Source organism: Dreissena polymorpha, chromosome 3 (genome assembly GCF_020536995.1).
Source record: "Dreissena polymorpha isolate Duluth1 chromosome 3, UMN_Dpol_1.0, whole genome shotgun sequence".
Classification (NCBI taxonomy): domain Eukaryota; kingdom Metazoa; phylum Mollusca; class Bivalvia; order Myida; family Dreissenidae; genus Dreissena; species Dreissena polymorpha.
Window position 1 is genome coordinate 62880671 of NC_068357.1, and position 19405 is coordinate 62900075.

Consider the following 19405-nt stretch of genomic DNA (forward strand, 5'->3'; position numbering starts at 1 on the left):
TGACATTCACTTATGTAGTGCTTTTTGGTGAAGTTGTGTATAGCAACCGTTATTATATGTCTATTAATAAACGAATTACATTGTGCATTTTCGTACCACTACGCCTTCCAATAAACTTGCTTGCGCGACAGGTCGTCAAATATCGTACTACATGGATTCTCCACTAAATAAGCAAATTAGAAAAACCACAAAATAAATATATTTGATTATGCTTTTTTTATACAAAACATCATTTGTTTTTATACAAAACCAGAAAGTTTCGCGTATTTGCCCAGTCCCTGTAATCTTTTCCCTGTGATCAGTTGTAGATCAGTTATTAATTAAAACAATTAGCTTTGCATTATTGGAAATAAATGTAATAAATGTAATAGGTACAAATGCAGTACTTATTTACACTAAGTTACACCAAAAATCACCACCATGCAAGATATTCTTAAAACAAAAATATATACATTGATCCGTAAAATAACTTCTTCTCCCACAAGCGAAAAAAAATGCATTACATACTAGTCGCCGCCCTCCAGGGCGACGCCAATCAGTATCCGTCCATTTACAGACAGCACAAAATTGTTTAAAAAAACACCAATGCATATAATGGCTTCACCGTATAGTTCAGTCACACCAATATAGTCATTTTTGTGAACAATGAATATATAGAAAGGAAGTCGGTTCATTAACCCCTCAAGAAACACTGCATTAATCAACTCAAGGAAGTATGTGTATGTATACAACGTTCATTGTGTATTCGGTTGTTTTTAACAACATATTTTCTAGTACTGTTGCCCGAACAACACCATAACCACCATAACGACGAATTACAATTTTATTGACGGTTTATTTGAATGTAACAACAATAATGTGAGATTGAAATTGAAGTTTAACCTAACCACGTGTGCTTTATTTACATAATCTGTGAACAACGAATAAGAAACGGAAAGTGATACTATAAATCTTCTAGACGTTAGCGTTGCAATTGATAGTCGAGAAGGTATAAATTCTTCTAAGCGTTCATTGAATAGAAATAATATAAATAATTGGATTAATCAAACATTCAATACATCGCTCGCTGGGTCGGCCATAAGTTCGGTCTGTCATTTTGTCAGCCGGTAGGTCAAATCAATCAATCAATAAAATAATTAATTAATCAATCACTCCTTTTTTTACTTTATATTTATGTCATCAATGGTTTCCGTTTCGTTTTTAAACAAACTTTCGAAATGAATTATTGATTTTAAACGAGTAGCATAAAGAAATTATTTTCTTCCAAATACGTAGCATTAGGACTCTTATGAAATTATCCACGTTATACTACTGACAAAAGTATGTTACTATTTTATCATGTAACAAACACACGTGGATTAATATAATACTCATTTAGCTACGTGCGATGTTAAAAGCAAACCAAATTTCGGGTACTCTATTCTCTTTTCTGGCATTCTGTTGATAATCCAGTGCAGGGGTTCAAGTAAGATGATTTTCGATAAACGCAAGCAAATCAAATTGCAACTACTACTTCTTCGGCATACGTATCATACCATTGGAAATTAAGAAATCGTTTAAGGGCGGGTGTCCATACCTCACACTTGGACTAATTCATAAAACATTGAAGTGTTAATAGAATTTATTTTATATAGCACATATGAACTTTTGCCCAAAAAACATCATAACCAACTTTTCGACCAATTCTATTTCGACTTTTTCTATGACTGTTGATTTAAATGTAACTACAATAATTTTAAGTAAACGTTGAAGTTTAATCTAACGACTTGTCTGTCTTTACAGAAACTTTGCACAACTCATCAGAAACGGAAAACGATTTTCTTCGAACTGATAATCAACAATCGTTTGGCCCTGATCTTAAAAATCTTCGTGATGGCGACGTTGCAAGATATAGTCGAACAGGTATTAGCACTTCAAAGCGTATTTTGAATTGAAATGAAATTCATGTATACATAAATCATTCCTTCGATAGATCGATAATTTGGTCGGTTGGTCAATCAATCAATCGATCGATCGATCGATCAATCAATCAATCAATAGATTAACTTATTTTAATTTTCTTTCATAAAGTGTATCCATGTTTTAAAGAAAACTTTCGTAACGAATACTGAGTCTAATAAAAGAAACATGCAGCAATTATTGTTTTCTAAAACATACGATAATGCCGATGATGAAATTATCCAATTTATTCAACTGAAGTATTGGTTTTCAAGGCGATAATGAAAGGTTTGAAAAACAGCGTTATGTTCTTGTCATTAAAAGGACATTTAGCATACACACGCGGATTAATACGATACTTATTTAGCTACTTTAAATAACACGCGTTGTTAAAAGCAAACCAAATCTCGGGTATTGCATTCACGTTTTGGCATCCTGCCATTGACTTAGTGCAAGGGATTTAAATAAGCATATTTTGATAAACTTTAGCAATTCAAAAAGCAACTTCTATCACTCAGTTAGCTGGTACAAAATGATTGATTTTTTAAGTCATAATGGTCGACCTTTAGCGTCTATGTTTCGCCCAATTAGAAAATCACGCTTTACATGCACCGGTAAACATACAATTTCAAAGTTATTATAGTTACATTTTCTGTTTTATTAAAATCTTAGAGAGTAAAATTGTACATTCGAATTTTATTTTTTAAATAAAAAATGTAGATCGAAAAACGATTGTTTTGTTGTAGCACTCTTTAACATGAAATGAATTGCGTCGACAAAACCCCAGGTTTGTTCATGTTTGTGCGTCTGTCGTTTGTGTCTTGTATCTTGCATTTGTAGTCTTTGTCACTGTTTTGCAATGAATAATGGGCCGAATTGAATAACATATTTTTTCTTCTGCTGATGCAATTGAAATTTTATTTTGTATGTTTACGTATGATCATCATCATAATTATCATCATTATTTTTTTTCCAGCACAATTTATTTCAAGATTGCATACAAGAGTACACACTCAATATGAATTATAAAAATAATGTTTTGCAATCAGACACAGCAAAACATTAACAGAAAATATGCGATACATCCAACACATGTCTTAAGATAAATATAAGAGTAATGTATATGTATAGTTTATATATATATATATATATATATATATATATATATATATATATATATATATATAAACTACACAATACATAGCATATAAATTAGTACAGTATCTTGTACAATTTACTATTACATGTAATTTTGTGTTGAAAAAATACATTTTTAGGAAGTACTAAAACTACAAAAATCTTCATCAATGATCAAATTTAAATTAGGAATCCTTTACATTTTGATGGCTGTAAATGGGGAGACCATATTGAAGATTAATATCATCGTTTTTTGTTGTTGTTGATTTCCTGTACATACACAATGTCTGAAATCATAGAATTATTATGTCTTCAAAGACCAGGTTTATGAGAAAAATTATGAAAGTTAAACTTAAATTATGATGGAGTGATCAGATTGAAGACTTCAATTCCAGTTGATTAGTTATACGCCACGTTTATTTATTTTTTTGACTGGGTTTGTTCTCGAAAGGGATCTACACGATTATAGCCTTTAAAAAATCTAAAATTGTATTTCGAGCATTAGGGTTATTGATCTTTTTATAACTAAAGTAATCTAATACAGGATCTATTACTAAGTTAAAATCACCACTTATAATGAAGGCTTCATTTTCAAATCTTTCTATAACTTCAAAGATATCTGTAAAAAGGAAGGTGAGTCAGTATTTTGCCCGTATAAAGTAAGAATTGTAAAGCGATTTCCATTAAAAAAATGTCAAGGGCATGAAAGTTATCATTCCAATAAGCACCATAATTGTAAATGTTATAATCAGTGCATTAGATATGAAAATACCTGTTTCACCAGAATAAGATGAACAATAGCTAAAACAATATTCACATACCCTCCCTCCTCATTCTGAATAAATGGAACTGTACATGTCAGGAATGAAATGAGTGTCCTGCAGACAATATATATTCGCATTTAATTATTTAAAGTAATTAAAATAATTAAAATCCTTTCGCCTCTTAAATTTCCCACTTAATCAACTGCTCTTTAAGGAGACAATTTTCAGATCACTAGTCATTTGGCAAAAGAAATTTTGATAACAATTAAGTATTTTTTCAATAAAGTGCAACCGCGAGTTTGAACGGTTAGAAAAATGTCGGTGTGGGGACTTCATATTACAAACGCGCGGTTTCACTTTACTGAAACAAACAACTTATGTGTTTAAAAAGATCATGATACCTATAGAAAACTCTTACGAATGAGCGGGCTCTCTACTTTATCCAATTAAAAATGATGAAATATTTAAAAAGAGATCCTTAAAAATGTTAACTGGGTCGCGCTTTATTCTCCCAACACAGATCCGAAAAAGTCACGTGGTATAGGTACCGTGTTATATTGGCATATTTAAATATCCGGCAGCGTAACAAAACTATGTTAAAACATTTTATTTTACAAATATTATCATAAAATGCCCCGTCAGAAATTAGTTTAATGATCCGTTTTTTAATGTTTCGACTAACGGTGATGGCGACATCGTTGATGACGTAAATTACGTAGACATATTATATGTACTGAGTGCAACCACCGCCATAGATCCAAGTAAACTGTTCGCTAGTTAATCATAAAAATAGAATCAATTAGTATAACTTAACCTCTGTTTGTAACATCAAAGGTACCTGTTTTAAGCTTTATTACCGCGTATATTCATAACTAGAACGGTCAATGCAAAATATTGCGGTCTTATATCATTTCAACGGATGCCTACATTTTGCGAATAAATATATCACTACAATTAAATTAATAGCTCGAGAACAAAAACTTTTGTTAAATCATGTAATTTACTATTTAATTATTATATTGTGCAGTTCCCGAAGGTGATCAACGAAAGGAAAAAGACGAACACGAAGCTTTGACAGTAAGTGTCTATGTTATAAAAAAAATCCATACTTAAAGTAATACCATTTGTAATTCGACTTTAAATTATATTATTGCCGTTAAGTTATTTTTCCAAACTTGTAACCCAAAGTCCTGATCATTATTTCTTTGATATTCCGGTTTTTGTATTGGGCTCTGCCATCTTTGAAATAGCCTCCCCTTTTATCCGGAATCGTTGCTTGTAGTGTCAAAACAAGTAGGTAAGTTACACGAAGTCAGAATTGTGACACAACAATAAACTCAGTAATATTGCCCATCCTTCAGATACAGATGTACACAGTAGGTATCGTACACGGAGGCTACATGGTGCTAGCGTTCCATGATCGTCTACTGTCAAATAATGTCATAACACAAACACGAGTATTATTGTATAGCCGGCGGTGACATTGCGGCGACCCTCTTTGGTACTACGTTGGTCCGCGGCTTTTAAGTTTCATAAACTCTTGTATCAGGTTAATGTGCAAGTATGCATATAACTTTAATTTTTTTAAACTATAAATGAAAACGTGTAAAGGAGTACTTAGTAAACACGCTGAACACGTACTGAGAATTGTGAATAATAAACAAAAGCACAAATTGGGTCTCCCTGAAAATGAGCTGAGCTGTGAAATACTGTCTCTCTTTCTAAAAGTCAGCCCCACGTGATTCACATCTTTAATGATCATTTCACATACAATATACCCAAATGTTGATCAAGTGCAGCAATAAGCATGTGCATATTGAATATCTGCTGCCTTAGAGCATTTCCAATCGAATATCTTTAAAATGAAATGTTGTTTTATAATAATCAGAACGATGTTAATGCCTTTATTTCAAACAGTACTTACATAAAAATACTAACATAGCGAGCTTTGTCACCAACGTGTTTTATGTTTTTGTCAAAGGCAATTACCTAACAAAAGTGTCTTGCACTGCAATACTTAATGACAATTTCAGTTTTAATATAACAACTGTTATGTGGATCATTTTTTTACCGATGTGTTAAATCGCAAATGTTTCTGGATCATGGGATGATGCAACATGATTAGCATATCAAAATGTCATGGTGATGATACATATTGAGTTTGCATAACATTGCTTTAGAAATTATAAAGTTTCAGTAGTTTCACGGGCATACACTGTATGGGAATATATCGACCAAGCAAAATAGTGATTCAATATAAAACATCCGCGTTATTTTCGTATCAACCCTTGAATAGCAAATGTTCTGATACGTCAATACAATCAACACGGAATCATGTTAAATATAATAAATTTGACATACATTTAAATCAAATCATAACAAATGTAACATGTTGCTGTTGTTAAAAATCTTAAAGCTATCATTCGCCTCGGTCAGCATCCATTTGGCACCTATCCTGCGGCGCTTATCAAACCGACCGACAAATAGAGTTACTAAATCTAAATATTTATAAACGTCGTTATCCGCAAGTAAAGAATTGAATAGTATTAATTATCTTTTGATTAGTCTTCCACTATTTATCTAAGATACGTTTTTCTTAAGTTAAGTAACAGTTATCTTTTATTCAGCTCACTACGATTCCACGTTTACAAGTCTAAGTATCAGTTATCCTAGATCGTTGTCTAAGTGTCAAATATGAGTTATCTACAATTATGTCAGTCACTTCATACAGATTTTTCCTTCATGTGTCCAAATTGTTCTCAAGGTCATTTATTTAAATAATTGTTTATGAATGACCGAAATAATACTGAAGCTCCAAATGACAATAATTACCTTTTCATATTGTTGATGTGATGATGTTATTCAGAATTTTGAAAAAATGGTGTCGTACTTGATAAAACTATCAAAATGGTTGGCAAAGACTTTTATCGCAACATGTGTGAATAGAATAGTGTTATTTGTAATGAAGCCAATCGTTATTATCCATTGGAAAAGTAAAACTAATCTAAGACCATTTACATATATTAATATATAAATTATTATAACACGTGATTTATAAATCAAATAAAAATAAGGGTTTTCGTTTCAACATTTAGATCCGCACCTACGTTGTAACAAAATTATAAAAATTATTAAACTTTATAGCACAAAGTTATCACAATATGCAAATAATTACTGACATAATGTTTATCTCGATTTGCAGACCAGTATAGTGCAGTATTTAAAGGGGTTTGAAGATGGATACCATCAACATGGTATTGAAAGGGTATATTCACTTTTAAAAAATGATATCGGCAAATGGAAATCCGTTCCTCTGAGGATATTAGTTACCGGCGAAGCAGGGGTTGGAAAATCATCCTTCATCAACGCAATGCTCGGGCTCAAACCACGGGATGACGGTGCTGCCGAGGTTGGTGTTATCGAAACAACTACAGACAAAAAAGAGTACAAACATCCCCAGTATCAAAACTTTGTGCTGGTCGACTGTCCCGGAGTTGGAACCCCAAAGTGGCCAAAGGAAACATATTTGAAGTCTCTTAACTTACAGAATTGTGACTTCGTTATAATCATTTCTGGTTCACGTTTCAAAGAAAATGATGCATGGCTTGCGACCGAAACAATGAAAGCAAAAAAGAAGTTTTATTTTGTTAGATCGAAAATTGATCAAGACATTCATTCCGAGTCAGAAAATGGTCTGAAGAGCAGCGAAGTAGTGACAAAGGTCGAAAATTACTGTAAACAAGAGCTAAGCAAACTTGAATTTAAAAATGCTGATGTTTTTATAATAAGTAGCAGATTTAAATTGCGTGAGCAATTTCATTTGAAGCGGTTGATTAACACATTACTTACAGACATTCCGACCCTTAAAAGGGATGCATTGATTTTATCCATTTCGTTGACGATAGAGCCTGTGCTTTACGAAAAAAAGACGATTTTGCTGGAAAGAATATGCAAGATAGCTTCGACTGCAGCTCGTCGAATATTTTCTAAAACGAATGGTTTGAGAATATTGCATGCAGAGATTGAGTTTTATCAAGAACAATTGGGTGTAAACGAAGAGAGGTTGATAGGTTTTGCCCGTCAGATCGACATGACGATTGATGCCTTTAAAAAACAAATTGATCTTCGGTCTTCAATAATTTTGAATGATCCTCTTCAATTTAGAGAATTTTGTTTGCGCAACACGCTGTCAAGAAAAGATATACATGAAAATGATCATCGTTCGACGTTAGAAAAATTCTTTTCGAGGAAGAATTTCAATAGGTTTTGTTATGCGTTGTACGATTTATTAATGATGTGCTTTGAGGAGGCCCTTAGGATTCTAAAATTGATATCAACGAAATATTAGTGTCAAAAATACTTCATACACATTCTGAGAATTACACTGAATTATATCTTCATACTTCATAGTATCATCTTTGCTAGCTAAAGATTTGAAAAGTGAAAACTAGGACAAATCATTTTCTTGTAATACATGCTCTTCCAATACATGTTGATGCAAATCATGTAAAAGTATAAAATAAGATACTGTAATCTGGTTCCATGTTTATAATGACAATCAATGTACAAATGCGTTTAATGAAATGTGGATTCCTAATTAAACTTATAATCAAATAATATATGTATATTTTAACAATAATAACCGCAAGCGCAAGGTATATACAGCCTGGCATAAAATGTACAGGCCTGAAAAAGTTCAAAACGAGCGTAATGGAAAGAAAATGTTTGGATTGCTCATAGTTTTTAACGAGTTCGTTAAATAATTATTTCATCACACATTACCGAATATACTTCCTAATCTTCAGCTGGCATTAGCAAAACTGTTCATACATCTGTTGAGGAAGATAATTATAAACAGCATATCGCGATCGCATATTGTACGTGCGACAATTGAAACGTATATCATCCACATCAATTATGCATTCATTAATATAGTACAAATATGTTTAATATACATATATGTTTTGAATGTGTTGTTAATTTGTATCCATATGAGTTGATACCACATATACCGCTGTGATATAATTATGTTAACTAATTAAAGTTACTGTAGTTTAAAGTAGTTTTTGTAAACTAAGTAGCATACTTTCAAACATAGGACAAAGTGTGTCGTGAATTGAAATTTAGCTCTTCTTTCATCGAATAGTTCGAGCTATACAACTCACCCAAATGTTTCCATCGGCGCACGGCGTAATCCTCTTATCAAGGCTAACGTTCCTCATTTCCATATCTTACAACAACAGGTATTCCGATGTAATTTCACACATGTGCTCAACGTCATTTTTTAAAGAAACTTACCAAGTTCCATAAGTCTGACTTGCAATTTAGGAGAATTTCATCGCCTTTTGTACATACACATTTGGTTTATGTCATCGTGCACCATTTCAATATCGTTGCTTTTATTTCATATATTAAATTGAAGCTTTAAACAAGTGTGCGGGATCGTTGCGTTAGTTCATTAGCCAAGTTCCATAAATGTCACCTGTAATTAACCCCAATTATGCCCCTTTAATATAATTCTAAAAAATTGCAAAAGTAAGAATGCAACATCTTCATATCCATAACACTAACCTTCAAGAAAATTAAGGTTAATGTTTAAATGTTACTACTTTATATCTTACTAAAAAAGTATATTTAGTACACATATTGAATAAAAACTTGTCAATAGTAATGAGCCATTATGAACATTAACCCGTCAATAGGTATAAATGTGACCAGCTTTTAGGGGATTATTTCCCATTTTTGCTTATAAAAGCCAGGGCGATGTTTGTCTCCAAGTTGAAAAAACAGGTTGAGTTTGCATGTAATAAGTACATATCACAGTAACTGCTACATATATTCAACTGAAACTTCACACATGTATTCGGAATAATTGTCAGAGGTCATCGACTACGGCACAAAGGACTGAGCTGCAATTTAGCCGAATTATGCGTCTTACAGTACACTAGTGACTTACAAAATTCGCATGCAAATATGTTTTCTACCTGACATATAGACCTGCCTTAGGCTTTTATTTCAATCCAGTTTTCTCAAGGTTAATTTCATTGGTGGGGGACAAGATAAAGGTTTGCTCGATAACTTCAGTTAGGGTGAGATATTGTGCTGACATTGTGTGTGTTGGTGGGTTACAGCTGGTATGGGATCGCATTTAGAGAATGTTACTTAAATTACAAAAATGATTTCTTGTGATATCTTTAGTTTGGGATCGAGTAAGTATGCTGTAGTTGTGTTGTTATGAGGTTTACATGCAGATCTAGGAGGTCAATGTCATTGTTACCCAAACTTGAATGAAGTTCGTATGAAGTTAGTGTGCTGTAATTTTGTGTGAAGATTTTTGACATGCCGACATTGCTTCAGGCGCACTTATTTATTTATTAATATGACCAACGTTATCTTCACATATACTATACCGCTACTACAGATATTCAAGTTCACATGTTCCTTTTAAATCAGTATATCGGGTGTGTGACAGAAAATTTACATTTTTTCTATCAAACCGGAAGATAAGTCGATCGCACGAGCTTTGAAAAGCCCTTGGTTTGTTTTAAATGTTTTTGTATTAGATTTATTATCCTATATATTTATTACAATTATCTATGACTTATAGTTCATGCACTATAGTTCAATCTCTTTATTTAATTACGAGTATAACCCATGAGCACGGTTCCCAAATAGTTATTATTGAAAACAGTAATACTGGTGTTATCTGTTCTCGCATGTGGTATACAATTTGTTGATATATTGTATTATTAATATGAGTGAAGTGATATATCCTCACTTTTTCCCAAAAATGTGTAGAAGAAAGAAAGTTATGCATGCATTCGTACTTGTTATCAATTTTTTTATCGCTCTCAGTATACATATATAGTTGATTTCAAAAAAAAAATAAGCCTTTATTATTTGCTGTATAGTGATAAACACGTAAGACTAGCACCAACATATAAAGTCTAAACATTGTGAATACTTATCATATTGATTTGAACAGTGTATATTTAATATAATAACAGTTTTGATTAGTAATAAACCTATTGATTTCATATTAATAAAAGAAGAGTCGTTATATTACCTCCAAATCCACGCTTGTGTAATCACTAATGTCGGATATTTTTATGTCAACATATGACAACCTTGTTTGCAATAAGTCTACTGACTGAAATACTACAAATGTATCATCTGTATTACAGTGTTCATGTTCACGTTTAAGCACGTCTTTTGGCTAAGATGAATTGTGTGGACAGCTGGAACTTAGCTGAGATCACTACATGAAGAACGCTGTTGGGTGTATACTCATATGTTCGACCGATCGACTAAAAGAAAGCTTTGAACATCTAGTGTTGTCGATGACGTTCATCTTAGAAGCGCGTATTGGGCACGTATTTATTTTAAGGTGCACAGGTGACCGGTTATATTCACGGAAAGCTATCTTTCCATGATGGGTTGGGTGCATAAAAAGTTCATTCACACCAACATATGGCATAGAATTTAAGCGGAAAATGACCTGTGTAAAATTATCATTAAAAAAAAGAATTTTAATTGTGTGCACACCATTCAATGCAAACCTGTGTACGAAGTATTACCATCTGACACTTTGCAAAATTATACATAAAATGTGCGTGTGTTTTTTTTTCATATACAATCACTTTTGCAATGAATGTCGCATTTAAAGACCATTCTTCTTGGTGAGACCACCATATCGAGATTTTCGTTATACATTATAAAACCATATGACTATAGCTGTGGCGAAAATAACATTTCAAATTATGCTCACTTTCAATACATTAAATATATATACAACCTGGCGATGTTTTAAAGGGGCCTTTTCACGTTTTGGTAAATTGACAAAATAAAAAAAAGGTTGTCTCAGATTCGCAAATTTTAGTTTAAGTTATGATATATGTGAGAAAACAGTAATACAGAACATTTACCATGCTCTAAAGTATCCATTACACGCATCTTTTACGATTTAAAAACCTGAAAATTATAAAGCGTTGCAACGCGAAACGATTGAATAATTTGGTGAGGTCTGTTGTTGTCGTAATATTTTGTGAAACTACGAGGATTGCTTATATAAAGTATAAAATACCGCATTCATTGTATGAGCACGGATGACCGAGTGGTCAAAGCGGTAGACTTTTACACCAGGACTCCAGGGGTCAGCTGTTGGAGCCCAGTAGAATGTGAAAATGTGCAATCGTAAAATGTGAAAAATTGCTGCCTTATGTATCATGGTAATATTCAGTAAAGTAAATGCAGGTTCCTCAATATATACTCTTTTATTGTATTTATTGTTTTTTTATCACAAGGATTTTTTTAAACCTACGTTACTAGCCTTGTTTATGTATCTGCTTGTTTTCACACATATTTTGTAAAGTGGTTTACGTATGCAAATTAATAGCAAACTCACGCCGTAATTTAAAACTGATAAAACATAAATTAAAGATTGGTATTTATATACCGGTACCGGAGGAACTAACTGTGAATGTCGAACAGGCAAAACTCTAATACTAAACTGAAAATTGTCTTTGAAGCCGAAAGTTTTGGAATTTTGCGATTATATTTGGCGATTAAAATTGGGGGAAAAGTACTTTGTTCGTACTAAACATTTGACCCAAACACAGTTTTTCAAGCGGCCCAAAAAGGGCTGGGTCAAGATAAAGTTGTTCTTGTTGATTTTGTCAACTGAAAAAGTATTGTAACATAAATTTCGTTTACACACAATGCCTTTAGAATTATTTTACTTACGATAATGCAAATTGGTAAAAATTGAGGTCATCAGGTCAAAGTCTGAGCTCATAAGAACTTATTTCATTTCAGTGGTTTCGAACAATTTCTAGAGAATTCTTGTGATTGCACAATATAAATTCAAATCAAGAGATCTAATGTCAATCATTCAGGTACGACTTTGCTTCAAGTAAGGGGCAAGCATGATGTACAATTATATCTTGTTATAGTGGTATGTCGTAGACATATCCCGATATCGGTTTCATGGAAAATATTGCATTTTTAAAGATTTTAAATGGCATTAATTAAATCGTTATGGTTCTATTATACAATTTTATGGTAGTTTTGAAAGGTTTAATTTTCTCGGCGCGACTAAGTAAAATAAGTAGAACTAGATTAATTTAAATATTTACGCGGCGTGATAATTAAATACCCAATATAACTGCACAATAGTTTTATTTGATTTTCATCTTTTATGGAATGCAAAGTGTACAGTTATAATTGAATATCCGCCACTGATTCATACATTTTCGTTTTAAAGTAACATTACTATTCAAAATCAACGTACAAATGTTCGTAAAATAAACTTAACCAATTAAAAATCAGTGTTCCTTATGGCAATTGCCGAAATTTCAACGTCAGATGTGGTCTGGTAAAATAGATGTTTGTAGATACAAAATGTTCGTTTTTATTATTGTTTTGCATATATATTCATACGACACATGAACACTAAAATGGTGTTCATGTGTCGTATGAATAGATATATTCGCGGGACTTAATTGTGGCCACAAATAAATAAAAACGAGCATTTTGTATCTACAAAAATCTATGTAATCATACCACATCTAGCGTTGAAATTTTGGCTATTGCTATAAGGAACACTGATTGTTAAGGTGTTGACTTCAATTTACAAAATACTTAACGAAATTTTCGTTGATTTTGAGCGTTATAGAGACTTTCATGATTGTTTTAATAAATTGTTAAAACAGACATACTTATTGCCAAATTAACTTGAACTGAAATTATAATAAAAACTTTTACTAATTGCGTGTCCAGAAGGGGAAATCACGTGATAGTCAAGATGGCGACGTCCATACCAAGACAGTTATTTTTCGCCGTTTTATACCCTTTATTACTTCTGTTTATTTTTTAAATTACGCTCACTTTCCAGCCATATCCCTAAAAAGGTGATTCACGTTTATTTCGAATTTATATTCGCTTTATATCTCGAATTTACTCCCCGAAAATTTTCTTAGTGGAGCCCTAATTAGGTCATCCCGCTAATAAATTTCGCACCGAGTAAAGTCGAGATGTATAGCGAATATTACTATGACATAGAAGCCAGTAACTTTCTCCCTAATATGGCTGGAAAGCGAGCGGAATACAAAAATATAATACAACTAATAAAGGGTATAAAGCGACGAAAAATACCTTACTCGGCATAGACGTCGCCATCTTGTTTGTCATGTGATTACACCCTCTGGTGTCATTAACGAAAATGTATTCATAAACGTTCTCAGGTAGATATTGTATTAAGCCTACGAAAGCGCGCTATAAATAGCCATTACAAGCTCCAATTTACTGGGCTCATGTCGATCAAAACGTCAAAGTGCCTCTTGGGCTCTCGTCCCAGCTTCCTCGTCCCAACCACCAGACTCGTGCAGCCAAATTCCTGTAATGAAATGATAGAACATAAGATATGAACTTAAAAAATAATTTTATTACAAAGCATAACTGCATGAACAGGAAAATGAACACATTGTGAACTTCTATAACAACTAAAGACCAATAAAAACTTATAAAAACACATTTTCCACTTACCTGTCGAGCGCACTCCTTCCACCTTGCAGTATTAAGCTATGCACACCTGCTAATGTGTTACTCCCCACTGCACAGGTGCCTTTTTCCAGGTTATACGCGCTCAGAAGTAATTTTTTCAAAGACACAGTCAGTTTGGAAAAACATTTAAAAACACTTATTTATTTTGTATGTTTATTTACAAATAAACAACAGTATAAGTAACGGCAATGCATTAAAAACATAGCAGAAAATGTAAATCAAGTCTATTTTTAATGACGGGAAACATATATTAGGAGTTCATATGGACCACCCAGTTTAAATTTATATTAACTCACATAAAATGAAGACATATGCGTCATATAAATTAAAACTATAGCAATATTTACTAGAACTTACTTTTTTTTCTGTCAAACGCTGACAAGATATGTCCGAAGTTGGAGGCGGTGATACTCAACTTGCGAACAGCTGCCCATAAGGCATTTTCCCTCTGGCCAATAGTCGCTGCAGCTGTTTGGTAGACCTTTTCGTGCGACAACAGCATTTGTCGTCTCAGCCATGTGCGGGGGTCCTCAGCTCCCAGATAATAAGGATGGATCATCAAGTCATCCAGGAGAGGCACTGGTACATCCGCTGTATGAGGCTCCTCTGCCATAATCCAATGCAGAGCTGCAAACATAAAAAGGACATGTCAAATATTAGCAAAAGACCATTAGAATAATGCTAATGATTTTTGAAAAATAAACAAACCATGTGGTATTGAACAATTTTGATATACCAAAGATTTTTTGGAATTATTATTTATAAGTCATCACAACTATCTACATAATTGCCAATGGGATAGCTGAATAAGTAATATATCACTATTTGTACAGCATAATTTTTACATGACAATCATTGATTTTCATATACATATATATTCAAACGCTTTTTAGAACATACCTGAAACACTCATACTAACAGGAACCACTCTATAGAAACAAAACATGCATAAGGAACCAATAATGCTAACCGAAACCAATAATGCTAACAGGAAACATTCATGATAACATGAACCAATCATGACAAAAGGAACAAACCATTCTAACAGGGACCACTTATGCGAACCTGTAAAGCGACCCAACTGTCCAAGTTGTTTATTAATAAAAGTTCTGTCATCATCTGAGAGATCTGACAGAACCCTTAGTAACGAGTAAAAAAGGTACATTGCATTAACAAATAATTATGAATACAATTATTCCCATGAGTTAATAAATAGATCTAGTATGGTTCGATTAAGAATTATATACAGTACACAGTTTTATTATTTCAAAAGAAAAGCTATGATATGACATTTTTCTAATCATTTTAAATTATTTTGCTCTTTTCCTGTTTCCAGGCTGTTTTAGTGGATACATTTCCGCCATCGTCACAGTTTTCTTGGGTGGTGCGGATTTCGGACGCTTGATCCAGGCACACTTAATGTCAGTTTTGCTCGCTCTCTTGTATCTGTATCATGAATTAATTGAATTAAACTTTTAAAAGCTTTTATACATATAAGACAAACTTAATACTTATAGTAACTCATAATCATTTGCCTCTAGTCTCCCTGTGAGGATATTTGTGTTTATTACGAAGAACTTACAAATGTAATTGTAAGCTGATAAAAGTTTCATGAATAGTAAACATATATTAATTTTCTCTTAGTATATTTACAGTCTGTTTCAAACATAAACAATATAAATATATGTTATTTTATACATTACCCAAACAGTAAAGCAGCAGCCACATGATGGCATTTGAAATCCCTCATTGGACAAGCACGCTGTTGTCCTCTGGTTCAAGGTGAATCTAGTGAAAAATATATAACAAAATCTGAAAGAAACGCCTTTACAAAACGTAGACTTCGCAACGAAACAATTTACATCCACAAATGAACATCGTAAGAGACGAATTGAACATAACAATATACAGAGGAATACAGATTAATTGAATCATTGCGATTACGATTAAGATTAACAGTTTACTTGATCATAGTAATTCGGATGTATATTACTAACCGTAACATTATATGATGTATTTTTCATCGAAGCCTGGACGCTGGCACGGATTACACGCAGTTCGTCCATAAAGAATTTCAATACCCTGTCGCTTTTAACCGAGGCTTCACTCTTTCGACTTAATTTAACATGCGATTCAACGTAGTTAGACCAGTTCATTATTGATATAAAGCCATTCTGATTTTTTGTTTGTAGCCGGAAGCTGGATATCTCGTGAAATATCGGTGGTCACATGTCGAGACCTCCATACCCTATAGTGTTCAATAAATGGTGAAAATATAATTATCAACTAACTGTGCATATTTGAAGTTGCGAATCATTTATAAATGCACCATTTATCAGGAAACCCAATATAGGTGGTGTCAAATATGTGATGTTTGTTATCATTTCCGCGTATCAAATATATTAGTAAAAGAAGCCTAGTGCTATGATAGAATGTTATCCATATTACTACCGTTTCATCTGTTTAGACAGACTAAACTTGTTTCCTTAGTACCAATAACCATCGCTCATCATTTAAAATATATATTATTTCAATGCTGATATGCATTACAGGAACATAAATGATTGCAAGATTTCATTGTTGTTGCATGGAGGGTGTACATTACGATTCACGTTATCACTTTGATTATATAAGTAATTTTTTAAACAAAATTTAATCATAATGTAATAATAAATACTACGATTTCCACGCCATAATAACTGCAGTAAAATCTATCAAGCTTCACGGGAAAATGTAAGACGATGTATTCTATATTTCAGTCTGTTCATTCAAAGTAGGTCAGAAAATATATAACAATATAATTGTTATCAAAGTATTCGCTGCAATGATTTACCATGATATGTTTAAATTATATTTGAAAACTTCACGATATTTGATCTCTCACGAACCATTTAATCTTACTATCTTATATATATATATATATATATATATATATATATATATATATATATATATATATATATATATATATATATATATATATCTATATATATATCTATATATATATCAATCATGTTAAGCATATCCGATTCAAAACAATAAACTTGAATATCATGAAAAACAGTATATGTAACAGAAAATATTAAACATCTTTTTAACAATAGGTTTATTAATATACATACGAGCCAGTGTGATACATATTGATTACGCTTTCGGAAAATTGCACTATATAAAACAAATGTATAGCGAAGTTTCTTCATTTTAAGCAAGTAAGTAGGATTATTAATTATGATGTATTAATCAAGTTAAACTGAAAATGAGTTGTACACGCTCAATAATGGACATCAATAAATTGTTAAATGAATTAAACAATTAAAAACTGACTCCAAAAGTATTTGCACAATTGCACATCTTTTAAATTAAATATTTGTATCCATAAAATGTTTATCTCACGCGAGATTCTTTTTCTCTTCCACCAATTGTAAATAAAACTGTCAGTTATATTCGCTTTGAATACAGAAAACCTTTGGCACTTGTCAGTATCGTACCCGAATACGGAGGTAATTTAACGTGTGTGTTATCTGAACATCAGGTTCCGCGGGGATCAGCTGTATGTCTGTCTGGAGAGTCCGAACCCAGATACGGTATCGACCAGGGACACGGTAGATAGCTGCACGTTGTAGGAACCCGAGTACTGCAAACGAACAGAAATGTTTGATTATCTGCTGTTATATGAAAATACAAAAATATTGAAACATCACAAAATTATATGTTTGGTACTTTAACTTCGCTCAAAACATTGAACAGCACACTTAGTATAAGGAACCATGGAAATATAACCCAAAAATATGCAAGTAACTCGCTTCTCCCTTTCCCCCGCACATCACAAAGCGAGAGAAAACCAAAGTAGCGAGAAAGACGCGGAAAAAAGGAGCGAGAAGGAGAGCGATAGAGATCGCTCTCGCGAGGAGAGCGAGCCCTGCGAGAGTCTCGCTCGTTTCAGGTAGAGCTCTCTCTCTACGCTCGCTCATCTTCTCTCTCTCTCTCTCCGCTCTCATCATCCCTCCGTCCCTTCTTTGCGCCCTCCATCCCTCTCTAATCATTCCCCTCCTCCTCTGGATCGTTTTTCGTCAACATCATTCTAATTTTACGTACCGCCCTCCCACCCTCCCTCCTTTACTCTCGCCCTCCCTCAATCCCATCCTCACTCCTGATCGTTTATTCGTCAAATCATTATAATTTTTACGTCATTTATTTAAAGTGTAGTCTACCATTCTAGCGCCTGTGTTTTTTGTGTTGGTTCTCAAAGCGTTATTGTCATTGCGTACAAGAAGTAAGCTTAGTGATATTATTTTAAATGCTACATATGCGTTTCGTGTGAAGTAATATACATTTAGAAGTTAAAGCCTGTATTTAACTATATATGCTGTCAAATAATATATCTGCTACAAATCAGTTATTGTTCATATGTATTTGATGAAAGACACTACATAAATGCTTGTACGAATGAGAGATCATCAATCAGTCATAAAACATTCCCATAGTGCACTCTTTTACTAACACGAGTTTATGTGCACATACTTTGTACTCTGTGTACATACATGTTGAAGTATAATTATATGACTGACGTGTAAAGTGTATAATTGAAAACGCCGAAGACAGCTGCATACTGAAGATCCGTATTCCCGGTACTCTCCAAAAGCTGATAAATGTGATGTGCCCGCAGACACGGAAAACGTGCAACAGCCAGTTCCAGTAAGTTGTCAACCAATTGTGGGCACACACTCGTCTATATGCTATTGCTTTAAAGGCCGAGAAGTGCATATTTTACAATGATATATAATTTGAAACAACGCATTTCGGTGATTGGGAAGGAGACTTTAATATTGTAATATTAAACTGCTACTCAAAGCCTCTTTTGCCTACACTATTCTCTCCTGCTTGCCTTGTGGTCTAGCTGTTGCAAATATATGTATAGATCTTTAAATATATTATGTTTTCATGTATGTAGATTAATGTTTAGACACTTCAAACTGAAATGAACAACTGGTTTGTGTTTTGCTCCA

The 19405-nt window shown here is 33.0% G+C and overlaps 1 pseudogene; it reads right to left on the reverse strand.

Annotated features, from left to right (window-relative positions):
• Nucleotides 1-15709: 15709 nt before the first annotated feature.
• On the reverse strand, nt 15710-18541 carry LOC127872277 (uncharacterized; annotated as a pseudogene).
• Nucleotides 18542-19405: the final 864 nt, after the last annotated feature.